This window comes from Monodon monoceros, unplaced genomic scaffold (assembly GCF_005190385.1).
Source record: "Monodon monoceros isolate NGI ecotype Baffin Bay Population unplaced genomic scaffold, NGI_Narwhal_1 Super_Scaffold_13, whole genome shotgun sequence".
In the NCBI taxonomy this organism is placed as follows: domain Eukaryota; kingdom Metazoa; phylum Chordata; class Mammalia; order Artiodactyla; family Monodontidae; genus Monodon; species Monodon monoceros.
Genome location: NW_021703769.1, coordinates 15,511,629 through 15,527,881, shown reverse-complemented (window position 1 = coordinate 15,527,881; position 16,253 = coordinate 15,511,629). Strand labels below are relative to the sequence as shown.

The 16,253-nt window shown below is 46.1% G+C and overlaps 1 protein-coding gene across 4 annotated transcripts in view; it reads left to right on the top strand.

Annotated features, from left to right (window-relative positions):
* PKIG (cAMP-dependent protein kinase inhibitor gamma) overlaps positions 1 to 16,253 on the top strand; it is a 101,545-nt gene that overhangs the window by 71,348 nt on the left and 13,944 nt on the right. For all 4 annotated transcript variants that reach the window (XM_029222234.1, XM_029222235.1, XM_029222233.1 and 1 more), the window contains one exon: positions 1,731 to 1,800. The gene's annotated coding sequence lies outside the window, so the exon portion shown is untranslated. The remainder of the gene's footprint in view (positions 1 to 1,730; positions 1,801 to 16,253) is intronic.

The following is a 16,253-nucleotide window of genomic DNA, read 5'->3' as shown; positions in this document are numbered from 1 at the left end:
CTATTCTAATCCACAGCTTATTTGTCTATTCTTATGTTAATACTATATCTTTTTATTATAATGTCTTTATAGTAAGCTTTTCTTGTAAGACAGATGCCCTATTTATTTTTTATAATTATCTTTACTATTTCTTAGCTAATTTTCTTGAGTACTTATTATTCCATATGAACTCTAAAGTAATTTTTTTTATTCACCCATCCAAAAAAACCTATTGGTAATTCTTATTGGAATTTAATTAGAATTATGCAGTCACTTGAGAAGGATGGCATTTTTGGATAATTAGGCTTTTCTACCCAGGAGCATGCTAACTGGTTTGCAACTTATGCATTCTTTTTCTATATTTTGTTGCTTTTACCTTTAGAATTTCTATATGCATCATGGATGTATTATCTAAAATTAAACAGTATTTCTGTGTTTGCCCTGAATAATCAAAAACCTTACAACATTTAACTGATTTCTCTTCCATCTTCAATGTTATTATTGTCAAACATGTAATATTGTCAATATTATCAAATACGTTTTTACCTCCTCATTTAGCTCTGTTTCACTCAATCAGTACTTCTTTAAATTTACCAATATACTTAACTAATTTTGCTCACTGTTGATTCTAAAACCTCACTTATTTTCTGTGTTCAATTTCTCTTCTGTTGGAGAATGTTTTTGGAGTTTGTCAATGGTAAACTTGCTCAGTCAGTTTTTGTCTGAAAATGTCTTTTGCCCCCACTCTTTTTTTTTTTTTTTTAGTTAATTTATTTATTTTATTTATTTTTGGCTGCGTTGGGTCTTCCTTGCTGCGCGCTGGCTTTCTCTAGTTGCAAGTGAGCAGGAGCTACTCTTTGTTGCGGTGTGCGGGCTTCTCACTGCGGTGGCTTCTCTTGTTGCGGAGCACGGGCTCTAGGCATGCGGGCTTCAGTAGTTGTGGCTCGCGGGCTCTAGAGCGCAGGCTCAGTACTTGTGGCGCATGCGCTTAGTTGCTCCATGGCATGTGGGATCTTACCGGACCAGGGCTCAAACCTGTGTCCCCTGCACTGGCAGGATGATTCTTGACCACTGCACCACTAGGAAAGCCCTGCCCCTACTCTTGATATTTTAGAATTTTAGATAGCATGTATAATGATTATATGGAAGTTATGTATGCCTCTGTAAAGTTTTCAACTAAAACAGAAATAGTTAATGTAAAAAGTGAAAGTCTTTCATTCCTTTTTCTGAGTCCCAAAGAGAGCTGCTGTTCATAGTTTGCTGTTTGCCTTTTTCTATATAGATTCAAAAATTTTGTATATACACAAACGGTGTACATTTTCCTAAGCATAAACAATCGTCATTTTTTTTAAAAAAAGCAATAATATATACAATTTTACACTACTTTTTAACAACAGAGCATGTACATTTTCCCATGTCAGTATGACAAAATCTCCCTCATTCTTTCTAACGGCTATGTAGTTTCTCATCATATTGATACACCATAATTTAACTCTTTTCCTATTAACAGACATTTAAGTTGTTTCCTCTCTTATTTTTTTTTTACTTTTACACAATATGTTTTACTGAACATTCTTTTACTTATGTGAGCATATTTATAATATAAATTCCTAGATATCTGACTGATCCAAAGGATGTGTGCAGTTAATATGTTAATAGATGTTGTTAACTTGTATTCCTAAAAGACTGTTTAAGTTTACAACCCTAGAGTATGTCTGGCTCTAATTTTTGTTTTTCTTCTGGTTCCTTAGAATTTCCATATTGATTAGTCAACAGTGGAAAATCTGAAGAGATGCGAGCTGGAAAAAGAAACTAAACCAGGTGGGTAGTCACATTGTTCATACCACTACTGTAGCATCACAAATGTTTACCTAAATACCTTTATTTCCATTTGAAGAGGGAAAAGAAATAGATTCCAAATGAAATTGGAGAGGAATGTGGGCCCCATGAAGAAGAGGCAGGATGGCCCTTTTCAGAAGTTATATAACATCACTCTGCAATTTCAGTCATGATTCCATTTACATAGTTTCTCTATAGCAAAAGAAAGACAATTTACTTCTGGTGGCTTAAAAGAGAATGGGTTTCTTCAGCCATCTACTTAAGCAAATGGAATCATTCACAGGAGTTATTAGCAAACCTAGTCATGATGCCAACTTTCCTGTCCACCAATGGTTTGTTATAAAGGTATTTTCATAAAGACTAGGGCACATTTGGGGAATTTTAATACTGTGATACAGGAGCAAAAGCAGGCAAGACCCAGCACATAGAAACAAGTACAGCCCAGTGATCTGATGAGGAGAGATGGTGCAGGTCCGTTCCAGTTGTAAGAAAAATGCAGTTCATACAACATAGAATGGCCTGCCTGGAAGTGTGGCCACCTTGGGTTAGTGTTCATATTTTTATGGTATCCAAACATTTTCTAACAGCTTCTGACCCGTGGTCCACCCACCTCCCTTGCCCCCAGCTCACCTACCCCTTTCCAGCTCCATCCTCTTGCATTAGGGCAGAATCTCCAGCCTTTAGTACTCTGTCCAAGTCCTAGTAGTCCTGGGAATTTGGGGGGTTTCCAGCTCCTTTGAATTCCCTCTCATGGCCTGGCCTGCCTCTAGCACCTCTCCTAAGATTCCTCTTCTCTGTTGGCAGAGCAAGAATCTTATCTGGAAGGCAGTTGCCCTGGGTCTGGAACTCCCCAGACCCAGGGCAACTGCCCTGGGCCTTGCCCTACAGTAGCTTCCTGAGCCACCAGGTTTGTGTCCTGTTCTGACTCAGTGCTGCTGGGAATCCCCTGGATGCATATATTTGCAGTGACTAGGATGTGGCAGTCAGCTCCCAGGACTGTTTATCTGGCCAAGATCAGAGGACCTTCTATTCCAATTGCTGTGGGAGCATTGGGTCCCAGCCACTGAACCTTGAAGTTTAGAGCCTGGGTTTTCAAACAGGCTTCTGGGGTTCAAGAGTTCCCTGTAAACATGGGTACAGTTTTGTATGCATACACACACACGTACTTTTCTAGGCAAAACGTCTGTAGCTTTCCTCAGATTCTCAAGTGTGTCTGTGACCTCTGAATTGGAAGAATCATTGGTCTCGAGAGAGCCTCAAGTGGTGTGGGGCACTGCGTCCCCTTGGGCAGCAGCCTCCCAGGCTATCTTGGGCGACCTCACCAAGCCTCTAGGTTTTTCTGTTTAGGGTTTAACTGGGACAAATTAGCTAATATCGCTGAAGCTCAGAGCCATCTTATGGGATGTCCCAAAGTCCAGTCATGGAATTGTACCCCCAGCCCCTGTTTCACCTCACTGAGCACACTGTGCGGGTTTTCTGGTTTCCGAGTCTGCAGCTCGGAAGGGCTGCTGCGGCAGCTACACTGACGGCAGTGGGAATCGTGTTGATAGCTAAATTTCAGTCTGGCTTACCACTGCCAGGAACAGCGTCAGATACTTTGTACACCTTATCTTATTTGATCCTTACAACTTTCCACGGAGGTTGGAACTGTTATTTTACATATGGAGAAACTGAGGCACAGAGAGATTTTTTGTAACTCACCAGAGACCACACAGCCAATAAGTCAGTAAGTAATACGTGACCCAAGCACATGAGCTTAACCACCAAGCTTTATGGTGAAAGTAAAGGGCATTTTTAGAAAAATAAAGCAGAAAAAATATGGGGCTGTTTAGTGTAGGGCAAACTGCCCTGTATCTTATAATAATACTAAGAACATTGCCGTGTTATACCAGATATGAAAAACTATGCACACAGCACTGATCTTAAATCATTAAGAAAAGGTTAGTGGGTAATACACTAATGCGTTAGTGCAATACCTGAGAAGAATTTCTCTCCTTTGTAATTCAGATAAGCTTTATGGAAATATAATTCACATACCATACAATTCACCCATTTAAAGTCTACAGTTCATTGGCCTTCGGTATATTCACAGAGTTGTGAATCTATCACCATAATCAGTTTTAGAACATTTTCATTCCCCCCAAAAGAAACCCCATACCCTTAACTCATCACCCTCCCAAGCCCCCAACCCTCCCCAGTCCTAGGCAACCTCTAATCTGCTTTCTGTCTCCGCATAAGGTTTTGATACTTAAAGGAGTAACAGTGTGGGAATCTTGGTGATCTGGTGTGAGTCATTCCCTGAGGAATAATTAGACAAATGAAATTTGACTCTAATGTATTTTATAAATGGCTTTATTAGCTAAGAAGCTACAAGCATGTCTTTGATATGCCCAAATTTAGGGTTGACATAGGCAAGAGACAAGTTTGTTTCTGAGTAATTTCCACTTGTCAACGTCACCTGTCAAACGGGCTCTTCTCAGCGAGTGGCTGTAAAACAATGATGGGTTCGTGGGGCCGCATTTCTCCATTGGTGGCAGAACCAGTGGTGGTTCAGCATAGGATCTTTTTTCTGCCATTGGAATCCCTGGCTTGCTTCTGTGTCTGCCTGGCTCTAGTTGTCAAAGTGAAGGGCAGTCATGTAGTTGCCCGTCACTCTGAAATTCAGGACGTACAACCACATGCTCTCTTGAACTCTTGTCACTTCAGCAGATCCGCTGTGTATCTCTCCTGACTCATTCATTCATTCGTTCTTTTTGAAAACACTTATTAGGCGCTCTGCACCTGGCACTGTGGTGGGTGCTCAGGCAGCCATCCTGAAAGCTCCTTCTCCTTATTAGTACAGTGCGTGGCCTTATTAGGCCCAGGTGGGCAGAGCCATTTGCACTGAGACAAGCCAGAGGGGCAGGGAGTTTGGTAACAGAACAGTTCTCTGATGGGGATGAGACAGATGCAGTATCATCCACGTCAGGACAGAGCCGTCCCCAGAATGCACCCATCCTGAAGAATGTGCGAGGAGTCGGGGATGAGGAAAGCCAGGTTCAAGGCCTGATTTGGTCACTGACTGCTTAGAGGACCTGGGGTGATCCCCGCAACTTCTCTGAGCCACGGGCTGTCCATTATGAGGGTTAAATAATGCAGTGCCTCCCAAAGTACCTTCAGTACCAGTGCTGGGAAGAGTCTGTACTTAGTAAGTGTTGAATGAATGACTGAAGGGGTGAAGGAACATTCTGTGATTCTCAGAGCTGGAGCAGAACCCTAGCAGGTCAGGCGACCAGGTGGAGACAGGTATAAATGAAGACCAAGGAGAACCTCCCTTTCTTCTCCCAGTCAGACCCTCCTGCCACTTTTGCCCCTTTAAGCTCGCCTTGTCCTCGGCTCCCACATCCTCTGCTTTCCTGAGCCAAAGAGAGACTCCGCCTTTGAGGCCTCGGGCCTAGGAGCCAGCCAGGCCTGTGTGTGAATCGGGGGCTCCGGTACATCTTCGCTGTGTGTAAAAGGGATCTAATTGTGCAGGGCTACAGGGAAGCGAAAATAGGATGACATGGAAAGCATTTCTTACCATATCTGATGCATAGCATATACACCCATAATTGGTAGCCGTTTTTATTTTATTCTTATCATTGTTGTTTGTTTGGTCAGGAGCCAGCGCTCGTATGGTGGTTTTCCTCACTGGCTTGAGAGTGCAAATGTTCTTCAGTTCTTATTTTGTTTGTTCATTAACGCATTCATATGGATATATTTATTGTGCATCTTCCACGCATCACGAACTGTGCTGTTTGCTGGGGATACAGTGACAAGAGAGTCAGGGTGCCTATCCTCCTAGAACCAGTTGGGAGGGCAGGTATGGGACAAGTGTATCAGCACCTGTATGGTGGCAAAGCAGGGAGCCCTTATCTTTTCTGCTGGGTCAGGGAAGAGGACACTCGGCCTGGGGGCTGGCCGTCCCTTGAAGACCCAGTGCCTCGAGGTAGGGGGCAGAGGGCTGGAATACTAAACCGAGGGGCTAGAATCCAGTGCAGACTGTGGTTACGTGGGCCGAAGGCACAGGGGAGTCTGTACTCTCTGCTCCAGTCGGATGGTTCCCGGCTTGCAGACATGTTATTCTTCCCGGTTCCAAGGGAGGCTCTTACTTCATTAGTAATCTTCTGTGTTGTGTTGTGTGGATTGTGGGCTCTGCTTCTGTCCGGCGGCAGGAGGAATGGCAGGCGAACTTTGTTTCTCCTTTGGCTTAAGACGGGAGGGCCCCAACTAGAGACGCCCTTACTGCCCCCAGGCCTAACTCCCCCTGCACTAGAGGGAGGCTCTGAGAACTGGCGTGGAAGGAGAGCGTTACAGCATTCATTTGGAAATGCCACAGAAAGGGTAAAGTCAAATCAGAGCAAAACTCCGAGTCAACTCTTGTCCTCCAGGACCCTGGAAGGTCCCGGCCACCGTCAGCCTTATCTCTCCCCACTTGCTGCACCCCAGCCCTGTGGCCTCCTTGCCCTCTTTCTGGACACCAGGCAGGCCCCGCCTCTTGCATGCTGTCCCCTCTGCCTGGCCCACTTTCCCAGGTATCTGCCTGCTCTCCCCGCTTCAGGTCCCTGCATCCGTGTCCCTCTTGTTCGTTAGTATGGGTCGCTCCAATAGAATTCGAGCTTCATGAGGGCAGAGGGTCTGTTTTATTCGTTGCTGAATCCCCGGTGCCCAGTGAGCAATAAATATGAAGGAGGGGAGGGAGTCATTTCCTTAAAGTTAGTGCCTGGACTCCTGAGCCCCGCTCTGCCTTGTACATCTTATTGTTACAGCCCTTAATGACCAAGCTTTTTAAAGATCCTTAAAGTTTTAAAAGATTCATATACAGCAGTGGTCCCTAAACTCTTTGTGCTCTCATTACATGTGTAAGCCATGACAATCTTCCATCGGTAACAGAGGCTGACAAGCGCAGTGATATTGGCTAGTAAGCACACACCGCATTCCCCGCCTGGCATTATTAGGATCCCTGAGGGAGGCAAGGGGTATAGTTTGAAGCTGTTCCCCAGTGATTCCTGAATTCTGATATGTGCGCCCCTGCCCCCAATGCTTGGTTAAGAATTATGCGTGTTTGGGTCAACCTCCCTAACTAGACCTTGAATGTCCCTCAAGGGCCCCTGCTGTCTCACTCTTTTTGTATCTGTAGCATCTAGTCCCAAGCCTGGTACACACTGAGTGATCAGTAAAAGTTCATGCATGAATGGATGAATGAATTGATATTATAGAGATAATATCTTGCTTCTTTTCATTCTCCCCAGTGGCTTTGGGGCACGCTTTCTATAGACTTCTAGAGGAACTGTAGAGGGACCCCGAGCTGGAAGTAACATTAGAGATCACTCTGTTTACCCACTGCCGCATAACGCATCACCCCCAATACTTAGTGGTTTAAAACAACAGCAGTAATGTATTATTTTTCGTGCTTTTTCCTGTGGGTCAGGAATTTGGGGACAGCCCAGTTGGACAATTCTGGCTTGGATCTCCCACGCAATTGCAGGTAGTGGCATGTGCTGGAACAGCTAGGGACCAGCGCAGCTAGGGGCTGCCTGCTGCATCTCTCTCCATGCCGTCTCAGGACCTTTCCATGTGGTCACTTCACGGGGCTGGTTTGGGCTTTCTCAAAGAATGGCAGCCTCAGGTATCCTACATGCAGCTCACAGGTCCAAAGACAAGTGTCCCGAGGGAGAGCCAGGTAGAAGCTGTGACACCTTTTCTAACTCCATCTTGGAAGTCATGTCTGTTGCAGTCTGTTAGTTAGAAGCAAGTTGCTACGGCCAGCTCATTCAAGAGGATACAAATTACACTTCACCTCTTGATAGGAGGAATGTCAAAGACTTTGCAGATGTGTTTCAAAAACATCACAGAGATGCCCAGCTTACCTCTTCATTCTACACTTGAGACCCCCGAGGTCTGAGGGGGAAGGACCTTGCCCAGAGCCACCTGGCCTGGCATCGGCAGAGCTGGAGCTCAGTCCAGACCCTGGACCTTTGGCCAGCCTGCTTGGAAGTGATCTCACTTTCCCTTCTCCAGCCCTCCGTCCACATTATGACAGGGACTGCCTTTCTCTGGGAACCTTGCATTTTAGCTGAGCCCTCACCAAGTTTAGGTAATGTGTAAACAACAGAAGACCTGGGGAGACTCAGTAAGCCTGGTCCTCAAGCAGTAATTCTGTTGGAGTATTCTGCCTCTTTCCAGACACCTCCATAGAAGCACAGACTTTCACGGATTGAAGAGTTTGTATCACTGTCCCAAATGCCCAGCCCCCAGCCCTACGTGAAGTGCTAACACTGCCCAGCCACAGGGGGAGATACAGCGGCTGAGTGGGTGAGGGTTTTAAAATGCATACCCCCAAATACTTGTTTTTTCAAAGTTAAATAAGAAAAATTAGAATTCGGTGGCAGAGAATCAACCCAACATCACTGAAGAGATTCTTAAGATTTTAAAATAATAGCTGGAAATTCTAAATAGGATTTTGCTTAAGCTTGGGTAAAATGCATCTGGGTATATGCTTTAGCCAGCATTGTAGAATATTTTCTTAGAACTTTATTGCTTTCTTGTTCTTCCTTCAGAAATGCCTTATTATGAGGTTGGGGATAGAGGAGAAAAAAGGGGAGAAAAGGGAGTGGACAGTTTTGTTTTTTTGTTTTTTTTATAAATTTATTTTATTTATTTTTGGCTGAGTTGGGTCTTCGTTGCTGTGCGCCAGCTTTCTCTAGTTGCGGCGAGCGGGGGCTACTCTTCGTTGTGGTGCACGCACTTCTCATTGCGGTGGCTTCTCTTGTTGCGGAGCACGGGCTCTAGGCGCGCGGGCTTCAGTAGTTGTGGCTCGCGGGCTCTATAGCGCAGGCTCAGTAGTTGTGGTGCATGGGCTTAGTTGCTCCACGGCATGTGGGATCTTCCTGGACCAGGGCTCGAACCCGTGTCCCCTGCATTGGCAGGTGGATTCTTAACCCCTGTGCCACCAGGGAAGCCCGAGTGGACAGTTTTTAACAAACCCTTTCTGCCTGCTAGGCATGATGGTAATTCATTTCTACACTTCCTGGCCTAATAGTACAAACTCACTCCTGCCCCATACTCAGTGGATAATATGACCTTGGGTAAGTACTTAGCCTCTCTATACCTCAGCTTCTTCCTCTGTAGGACAGAAATGATTAATGCTTTCTACCTCAGGGAAGTGCTGTAAAATTAAATGATAAAGCCTGAAAGATGCTTAGCAGTGGGACTTCCCTGGTGGCACAGTGGTTAAGAATCCACCTACCGATGCACGGGACACGGGTTCGATCCCTGGTCTGGGAAGATCCCACATGCTGTGGAGCAGTTAAACCCACGAGCCACAACTACTGACCCCACATGCTGCAACTACTGAAGCCCACGCAGCCTAGAGCCTATGCTCCGCAACAAGAGAAGCCACCGCAATGAGAAGCCCGAATACCACAACGAAGAGTAGGCCCCGCTCACCGCAACTAGACAAAGCCCTCGCGCAGCAACGAAGACCCAACGCAGCCAAAAAATCATAAAAAAAAAGAGATGCTTAGTGCGGCATGCAGTCAGGATGCTGTAAATGCTGGCTCTGATTGTTCCCCCAAACCATCTTTCCAGGCAGTTGTCACACCCCCATTTTATAGACGAGGACTCTGTGGCTAGTGAGGTGCCCAGCTCTAGGGACAGAAGCTGAGCGACCCCAAGCCCTTGCTGTGTCACCGCACCACGCAAGACTCCAGTTGCTCAGTCAACATGCAGTAGCGGTGGGCACAGGGGCTCTGGAGGCCTCGCGACCTGTAGGGCCCTCGTGCCAGTGTCCCAGAGCAGGGCCATTTGAAAAGGCAGGGCCAGGAATCCACTTAAGAGGCTCTATAAAGAGCAGAGTGACATAGAATGTTCCAGGCAGAATAAACAGTCTCATGAAGGCCCTGAGGTCAGGAAGAGCTGGGTTGAGGAATTAAAGACCAAAATGGGCCAAGAAGAAAATGGAAATGAGACAAAAGGTCGCAGAAGGAGGCAGGGCCAGATCAGTGCAGGATGTCAGGGGCTGGTGTAGAGTTTGGATTTTGCCAGATGTGGAGTGGAAAAGCATCAAAGGTTGAATGAAGCAGGGGAACCACATGACCCAGTGTCTGATGTGCAAACATCACCCTGGCCCTTGTGGAGAACACAGACTTGGGTCGAGGGCAAGAGGGGAGCAGGGAGGTGGTGAGGAGACACTACCAGGGGTGCAGCTGAGAAACGATGGCGACCAGGTGGTGCACGTGGAGGGGAGAGGGGCCAAGTTCAGGCTCTCTTCTGCAAGTAGAAACGACAGGACCCGGTGACGGATTGGACATGAGTGATGGCCCCAGGTTTCCAGCTTGAGCAGCCTGTACAGCGGGTGCCGGCCCTGAGCTCAGGGAGTCTGGGGGGAGCGGGCTTGTGACTGGACGTGTGAAGTTGGAAACGCTGGGGAGATGTCCAAGGGAAAGGCGAAGTAGGCAGTTAGGCTGCACATGTAGAGCTCTTAAGAGAGGCTTGGGGCTCTGTGGGAATCATCAACACAGACTATTAAGGCAAAGGGTGAGAACCCCCCAGGGGGCAGATAGAGAAGAGGATGCAGGCCTGGTCCCGGTGGGGGGGTGAGGGAGGGGTCACCAGGGCCCCTGACAGAGGAGGCGCCGCGTGCAGGAGGTTAGGAAGTGGCCCGACAGGCTGGAGGAGGTGCAGCGGGAGTGGGGCCTGCAGGCCCTGGAGGAGAGTGCTCTGAGAAGATCTGAGAAGAAGGGCGTCCATGGGGACCCTGCCCTTTCCTCCCACCTGGCGGCCTCCCAAAGCAGGACTCCCCACCGCCTGCCCCCAGGGCTGCGTGTCTCTGGCCCTGTGGGTGCAGAGGCCAAGGCCCTGCCCCACTGCCTCCAAAGGAAGCCTCACTGGGGGGCCCCTCTCTCAGGCATCAGGTCCTGCCCTGGCAGGAGACAGGTTCCTCTCTGGCGACTTTGCTCTGGGGGTGTCCCTAAGGGACGAGATAGAGCTTGGGCCGGTCCCCAGCAGGCCGCACGTAGCCGGGACCAGCTGTCCTGCCCTTTCCCAGCTTCCGGGATGTGCTCGGTCCGGGGCCCTGACTTCTTTACCCGCCTCAGTGCCTCTGTGGGTCTGGCTGCCCATCACAGAGAAAAGCCTCTTCCCTCTGAGTTTGAGGAGGCCCTGGTATTTCCATCAGGTTTCCACGGCTCTTTCTTCCCTCAGAGAAGCCTTAGAAAGCATATTGCCCACCCCTCGGGAGGCCTGTCCCAGGGCACCAAGTCCCACTCTGTGCTCTGTGTCCATTGCAAAATGGTCTGCTTTCTGATTTGTATGGTGTCTGCAAATATTTAATTTTTTAAAAAGGAAAAAAAAACCAAACAGGAAATGACCTTTCTGGTATATTTGGAAAACAATTTGGTGCTGTCATGGAATCTGTCTGAGCGATGAGGACTAAGCTGCAGGCTTGGAACAGACCATGTAGCTCTTGGCAGAGGTTGGGACCTCTTCAGTTTACAGAGCTGGGGGGAGAATAAAAACAGAAGGGAGAAGACCGAGTCCCGTGGGGAAACCCGACAGCGCCCAGGGCAAGCACCTGCGAGAGCGCAGCCTCTGATCCTGGGCCACTGAGGGTCTGGGAAGCTGAACATAAGGGCTCTTCTTTTTCCTCCCAGGCATTCAGGGTCAAATACCTCACCCTGGGAAGGCCCCCAAACCTCCCGAAGATGAGGAAGAGTAACAGGACATCACTCTTGAGCATCGCATAGGGCTCAAACTGAGATAGGAGGTGTTAGGTCACTTAGACCCACATTGGCTGTTGACTCTGCCTGGATCACCCTCTATCCAGCTTTTCTGTAGATCTCAGCCCTAGGTCACGTCCTTAAGGAGGCCTTCCCTGACCATACAGCCTTAACTGAACCGTACACACACAGAGAAACCTGTTCTCTTCTTCCACAGCACTCACCACAATCCACGATGATAGATTCCTTTACCCGTTCAACTGCCTCTCTCTCTTTCTCTCTCTCTCTCTCTTTTTTTTTTAATTGAAGTATAGTTGAATTACAGTATTGCAGGTGTACAGCAAAGTGATTCAGTCATACATATATATATGTGTGTGTGTGTGTTCTTTTTCAGATTCTTTTCCATTATAGTATTTTATAGGATACTGAATATAGTTCCCTGTGCTATACAGTAGGTCCTAGTTGGTTATCTATTTTAGGTATAGTAGTGTGTACCTATTAATCCCAAATTCCAAATGTATTCCTCCGCCCCTTTTCCCTTTGGAAACCATAAGTTTGTTTTCTGTGCCTGTGTGTCTATTTCTGTTTCGTAAATAAGTTCATTTGTATCATTATTTTAGATTCCACATATAAGTGATATCATATGGTATTTTTCTCTGTCAGACTTACTTCTCTTAGTATGATAATCTCTGGGTTCATCCATGTTGCTGCCAATGGCATTATTTCATTCTTTTTTATGGCCGAGTAGTATTCCATTGTATACATGTACCACATCTTCTTTATCCATTCATCTGTCAGTGGACATTTAGGTTGTTTCCATGTCTTGGCTATTGTGAATAGTGCTGCTATGAACATAAGGGTACATATATCTTTTTGAATTATAGTTTTATCTGGATATATGCCCAGGAGTGGGATTGCTGGATCATATGGTAGTTCTGTTTTTAGTTTTCTGTTTTCCACAGTGGCTGCACCAACTTACATTCCTAGCAATAGTGTAGGAGGGTTCCCTTTTCTCCACACCCTCTCCAGCATTTATTATTTGTGGGGTTTTTGATGATGGTCATGCTGACTGGTGTGAGGTGATACCTCATTGTAGTTTTGATTTCCAGTGCCTTTTTCTGTTATCACATTGTAAATGTCTTTTTAGTCTCCAGTGTGTACCCCATACCTGGCATAGTGCCTGGCATATAAAAAGTGCTCAGCAAACAGTGAGCGAATGAATGAATGAATGAAATGTCTGGACTGGAAGAGGTTTAGAGATCATATTTCAACCTTATTATTCAGATGGGGAAAAGGAGATTGAGCCAGACCTCTTGGCCACTGTTATAATGCAGGGCTGCACAGCCTGTGCTCTCCCCTGGAATCTAGACCATCTTCTATTATTTAGTCATTCATTAAATATTCATTGGGCTTCAACTCTGTGCTAGGCCTTTCGGATATAGCAGTACACATGTCAGCCAGGGCGCCACTTTTGTGGAACTTATATTCACTCAGCACCGTAAAGCACAGAAGAAAGAAGTGTAAGTTTTGGCCTTCTATGCACCACTAAACAGAGTAAGAACAAAGAAGCTGAAAGAAAGTGTCAGTAGGACAGTTTTACTCATAAGTCACCCAGTGAGAATGGACCATAGTAATGACTTATTAATCGCGCGCCTCTTCCTTTCCACACATCTTGTCAGACGCTTTCCGAGCACATTGTCCCATTGCCTTCACAAGAGCCCCCTGAGCAGGAGGTGTTATTGTGACCCCCATGTTGCTGAGGAGGAAACTGGGATCCAGAAAAACAAAGGCAGTTGTCCAAGGTCTCCAAGCTAGTAAACAGGGACGCCGGGCTGCACGCCAGCACTAGATGCCTCCTTCCAACCGCACACCCCCTGAGAGATTTGTCCTGTTGCTGGGGACTCCCGGGGGTGCAGTAAGGTGTGGGAGGAAGAGCTCTGGACCAGGAGGTCGGACTCCTGGATCAAGAACTTTGGGCAAGTCCCTCTCCCTTTCTGAACCTCACTTTCCCGAGCTATTAATGAGAGGCTTGTCTCCATGAGCTCGGGGAGCCCTTTCAGTTTGATGATTCCACAAATGGTTTTGAGATAAGTGGAAAAAATTAATTAAGGTCGATCTCTAACTCATGCCTCATAGCAAATAAATTTCAGATCAATCAAAGTTTTACATATGAAAAATAAAGCCATGAAAGTACAACAAATAAGCAAGAGAGGATTCTTTACTAATCTCAGAATGGGGAAGACATTTCCAAGTATGATCCAGAAGCAGGAAACCGAAAGTAAAATATGGATCAGTTTGACTACATGAACAGAAAAAGTGTGCATGCGGAGAAATGTCAGCAATAAAGTCAGAGAATAAATAACAAGTAAAAAATACTTGTAACGCCTCTTAAGGCAAAAGACTAATTGTCTTAATATTGATACATAAATAACTCCTACAAATCAATAAGAAAAAGGGCTACAATCTAATAGAAAAATGGGCAAAAGGATTTGAATAAACAATGCACAGAAAAGGAAATACACGTGGAAAGATGCTCAGTTGCACACACAGGAGCAGTACAAGCTGAAACAGCGGGGGACTGTTCTCACCGTTCAGATTGGGAGGAAAAGACTGTTGATGAGAATGTGGTGCCGCAAAGTGCTCCTCACATATGTCCAATGGGAATTAACCGCTGTGGAGGAAAATTTGGCTCTATTCAACTTTTTAAATTTACATACCCTTTAATGTGGCAATTCTACTTTTATGGAAACAACCCCAAAGTTTATCACTCAAGAAATCATTAAATTGGTCTACAGCAGTGAGACAGCAGACACCATGCAACCAATAAAAAAAAAAAGTTATCTTGTAGTATAAGGACTTCGGGTTTGTTTCTAGAGGTTTTATATAATCAGTGCTGCAGTGGCTTCAGGATGATCTGGAATTGTTTCCAGGAAGTATTTTTGAGTGAAAAAAGCGAGATGGAAAACAACTTTTGTTTTAAATAAAGGAAGTAAGGGAGGGCAGGAGGGAATATGTTTGTTGCCTGGATTATCTTGGGAGGACACAAGAAGGTGCTTGCCTGGTGGGGGGGAAGGTGTCTGAGTCCAAGGAGGCCACTGAGCTCTTACTCTTTTTCCTTTCATATATATATATTTTTTTTGCCTGCGTTGGATCTTCGTTGCTGTGAGTGGGCTTTCTCTAGTTGTGGCGAGCAGGGGCTACTCTTCGTTGTGGTGCTCAGGGTTCTCATTGTGGTGGCTTCTCTTGTTGCGGAGCACAGGCTCTAGGCGCACGGGCTTAGTAGTTGTGGCATGCGGGCTCAGTCATTGTGGCTCGCGGGCTCTAGAGCACAGGCTCAGTAGTTGTGGCGCACGGGCTTAGTTGCTCCGTGGCATGTGGGATCTTCCCGGACCAGGGCTCGAACCCATGTCCCCTGCATTGGCAGGTGGATTCTTAACCACTGTTCCACCAGGGAAGTCCCTCCTTTCATACTTCTTGAGTTTCATACCATACACACACATATTCAAAAATGAAATAATTTGGGCTTCCCTGGTGGTGCAGTGGTTGAGAGTCCGCCTGCCGATGCAGGGGACACGGGTTCGTGCCCCGGTCCGGGAAGATCCCACATGCCGCGGAGCGGCTGGGCCCGTGAGCCATGGCCGCTGAGCCTGCGCGTCTGGAGCCTTTGCTCCGCAACGGGAGAGGCCACAACAGTGAGAGGCCCGCGTACCGCAAAAAAAAAAAAAAAAAAAAAAATGAAATAATTTAAAAATAAAGTGAATTTTTTCACTGAAAAAAAAAACCACAGAAAATTTAAAAATCATTCATAATTTAATTAAATAATATTGATATGTGATCATATCATTGAGATTCTTCATTTAACAATCTGTGTGAACAATCTGTGTGAACAGTCTATTTCCCAGTCTCTTATAAACTTCACAAACATTTTAATACCTGAATGGTATTTCATTTAGATACAAATCAGTTAAATATGTATATATTTCTCTATTGTCCATTTAGGACATGTGACATGCCCACTTAGGAGCTCATTTTGGTGTCTTTAGTTTTTGACTATTACAAGTAATACTGTGATGAACATCTTTGAACGTTTATCCTCATGCACAACATGGATTACGTTCTTAGAAAAAAGTATTATAAGCTGACTTAGTGGCTCAAGGATATGAAAAAAGGTGAGATTTCTTGATGTATCATGTTAAGTCACTCCTCAGAGCGGTCCTGGCGTTTATACTCTCCTTAACAGAGTCTGAGAATTACCGTTTTCTGATGCAGTTTCCGACTCTGAGGATTATTTCTTATATTTCCCCATTTGCTGTTGACTTTAAGAGCAGAGAGTGAGGGAAGAATACAAATGTTGAAGAAAAACGAAATCGTGTGCTTGTGCTGTGTGTCAGAGAACTCCCCAGACACACCCCACCCCCAGACCTGTCTTTGGAATTGGTCTTCTCTGGGGGGATAGGGATGGCAGCCCGGAGCACACTGGCCATGGTTGGTTTTTTGCAGCATTGGCCTTTGAGCTTGGTACGCTTCCCTCTCGAAGCCAGGAAAGTCAGCTTCCTACCCTGGGCAGCCTGTAAGGTCAGCCAGGTGAGGGCAGGAGCCAAAGCCCCAGGGTGTTAGTTCCAGCAGGAAGCTGGCCTTTTAGATGGAGCCTGTAACTCCATCCATCCCCAGAGTCAGATGCTAGAGATCCTGGACCAG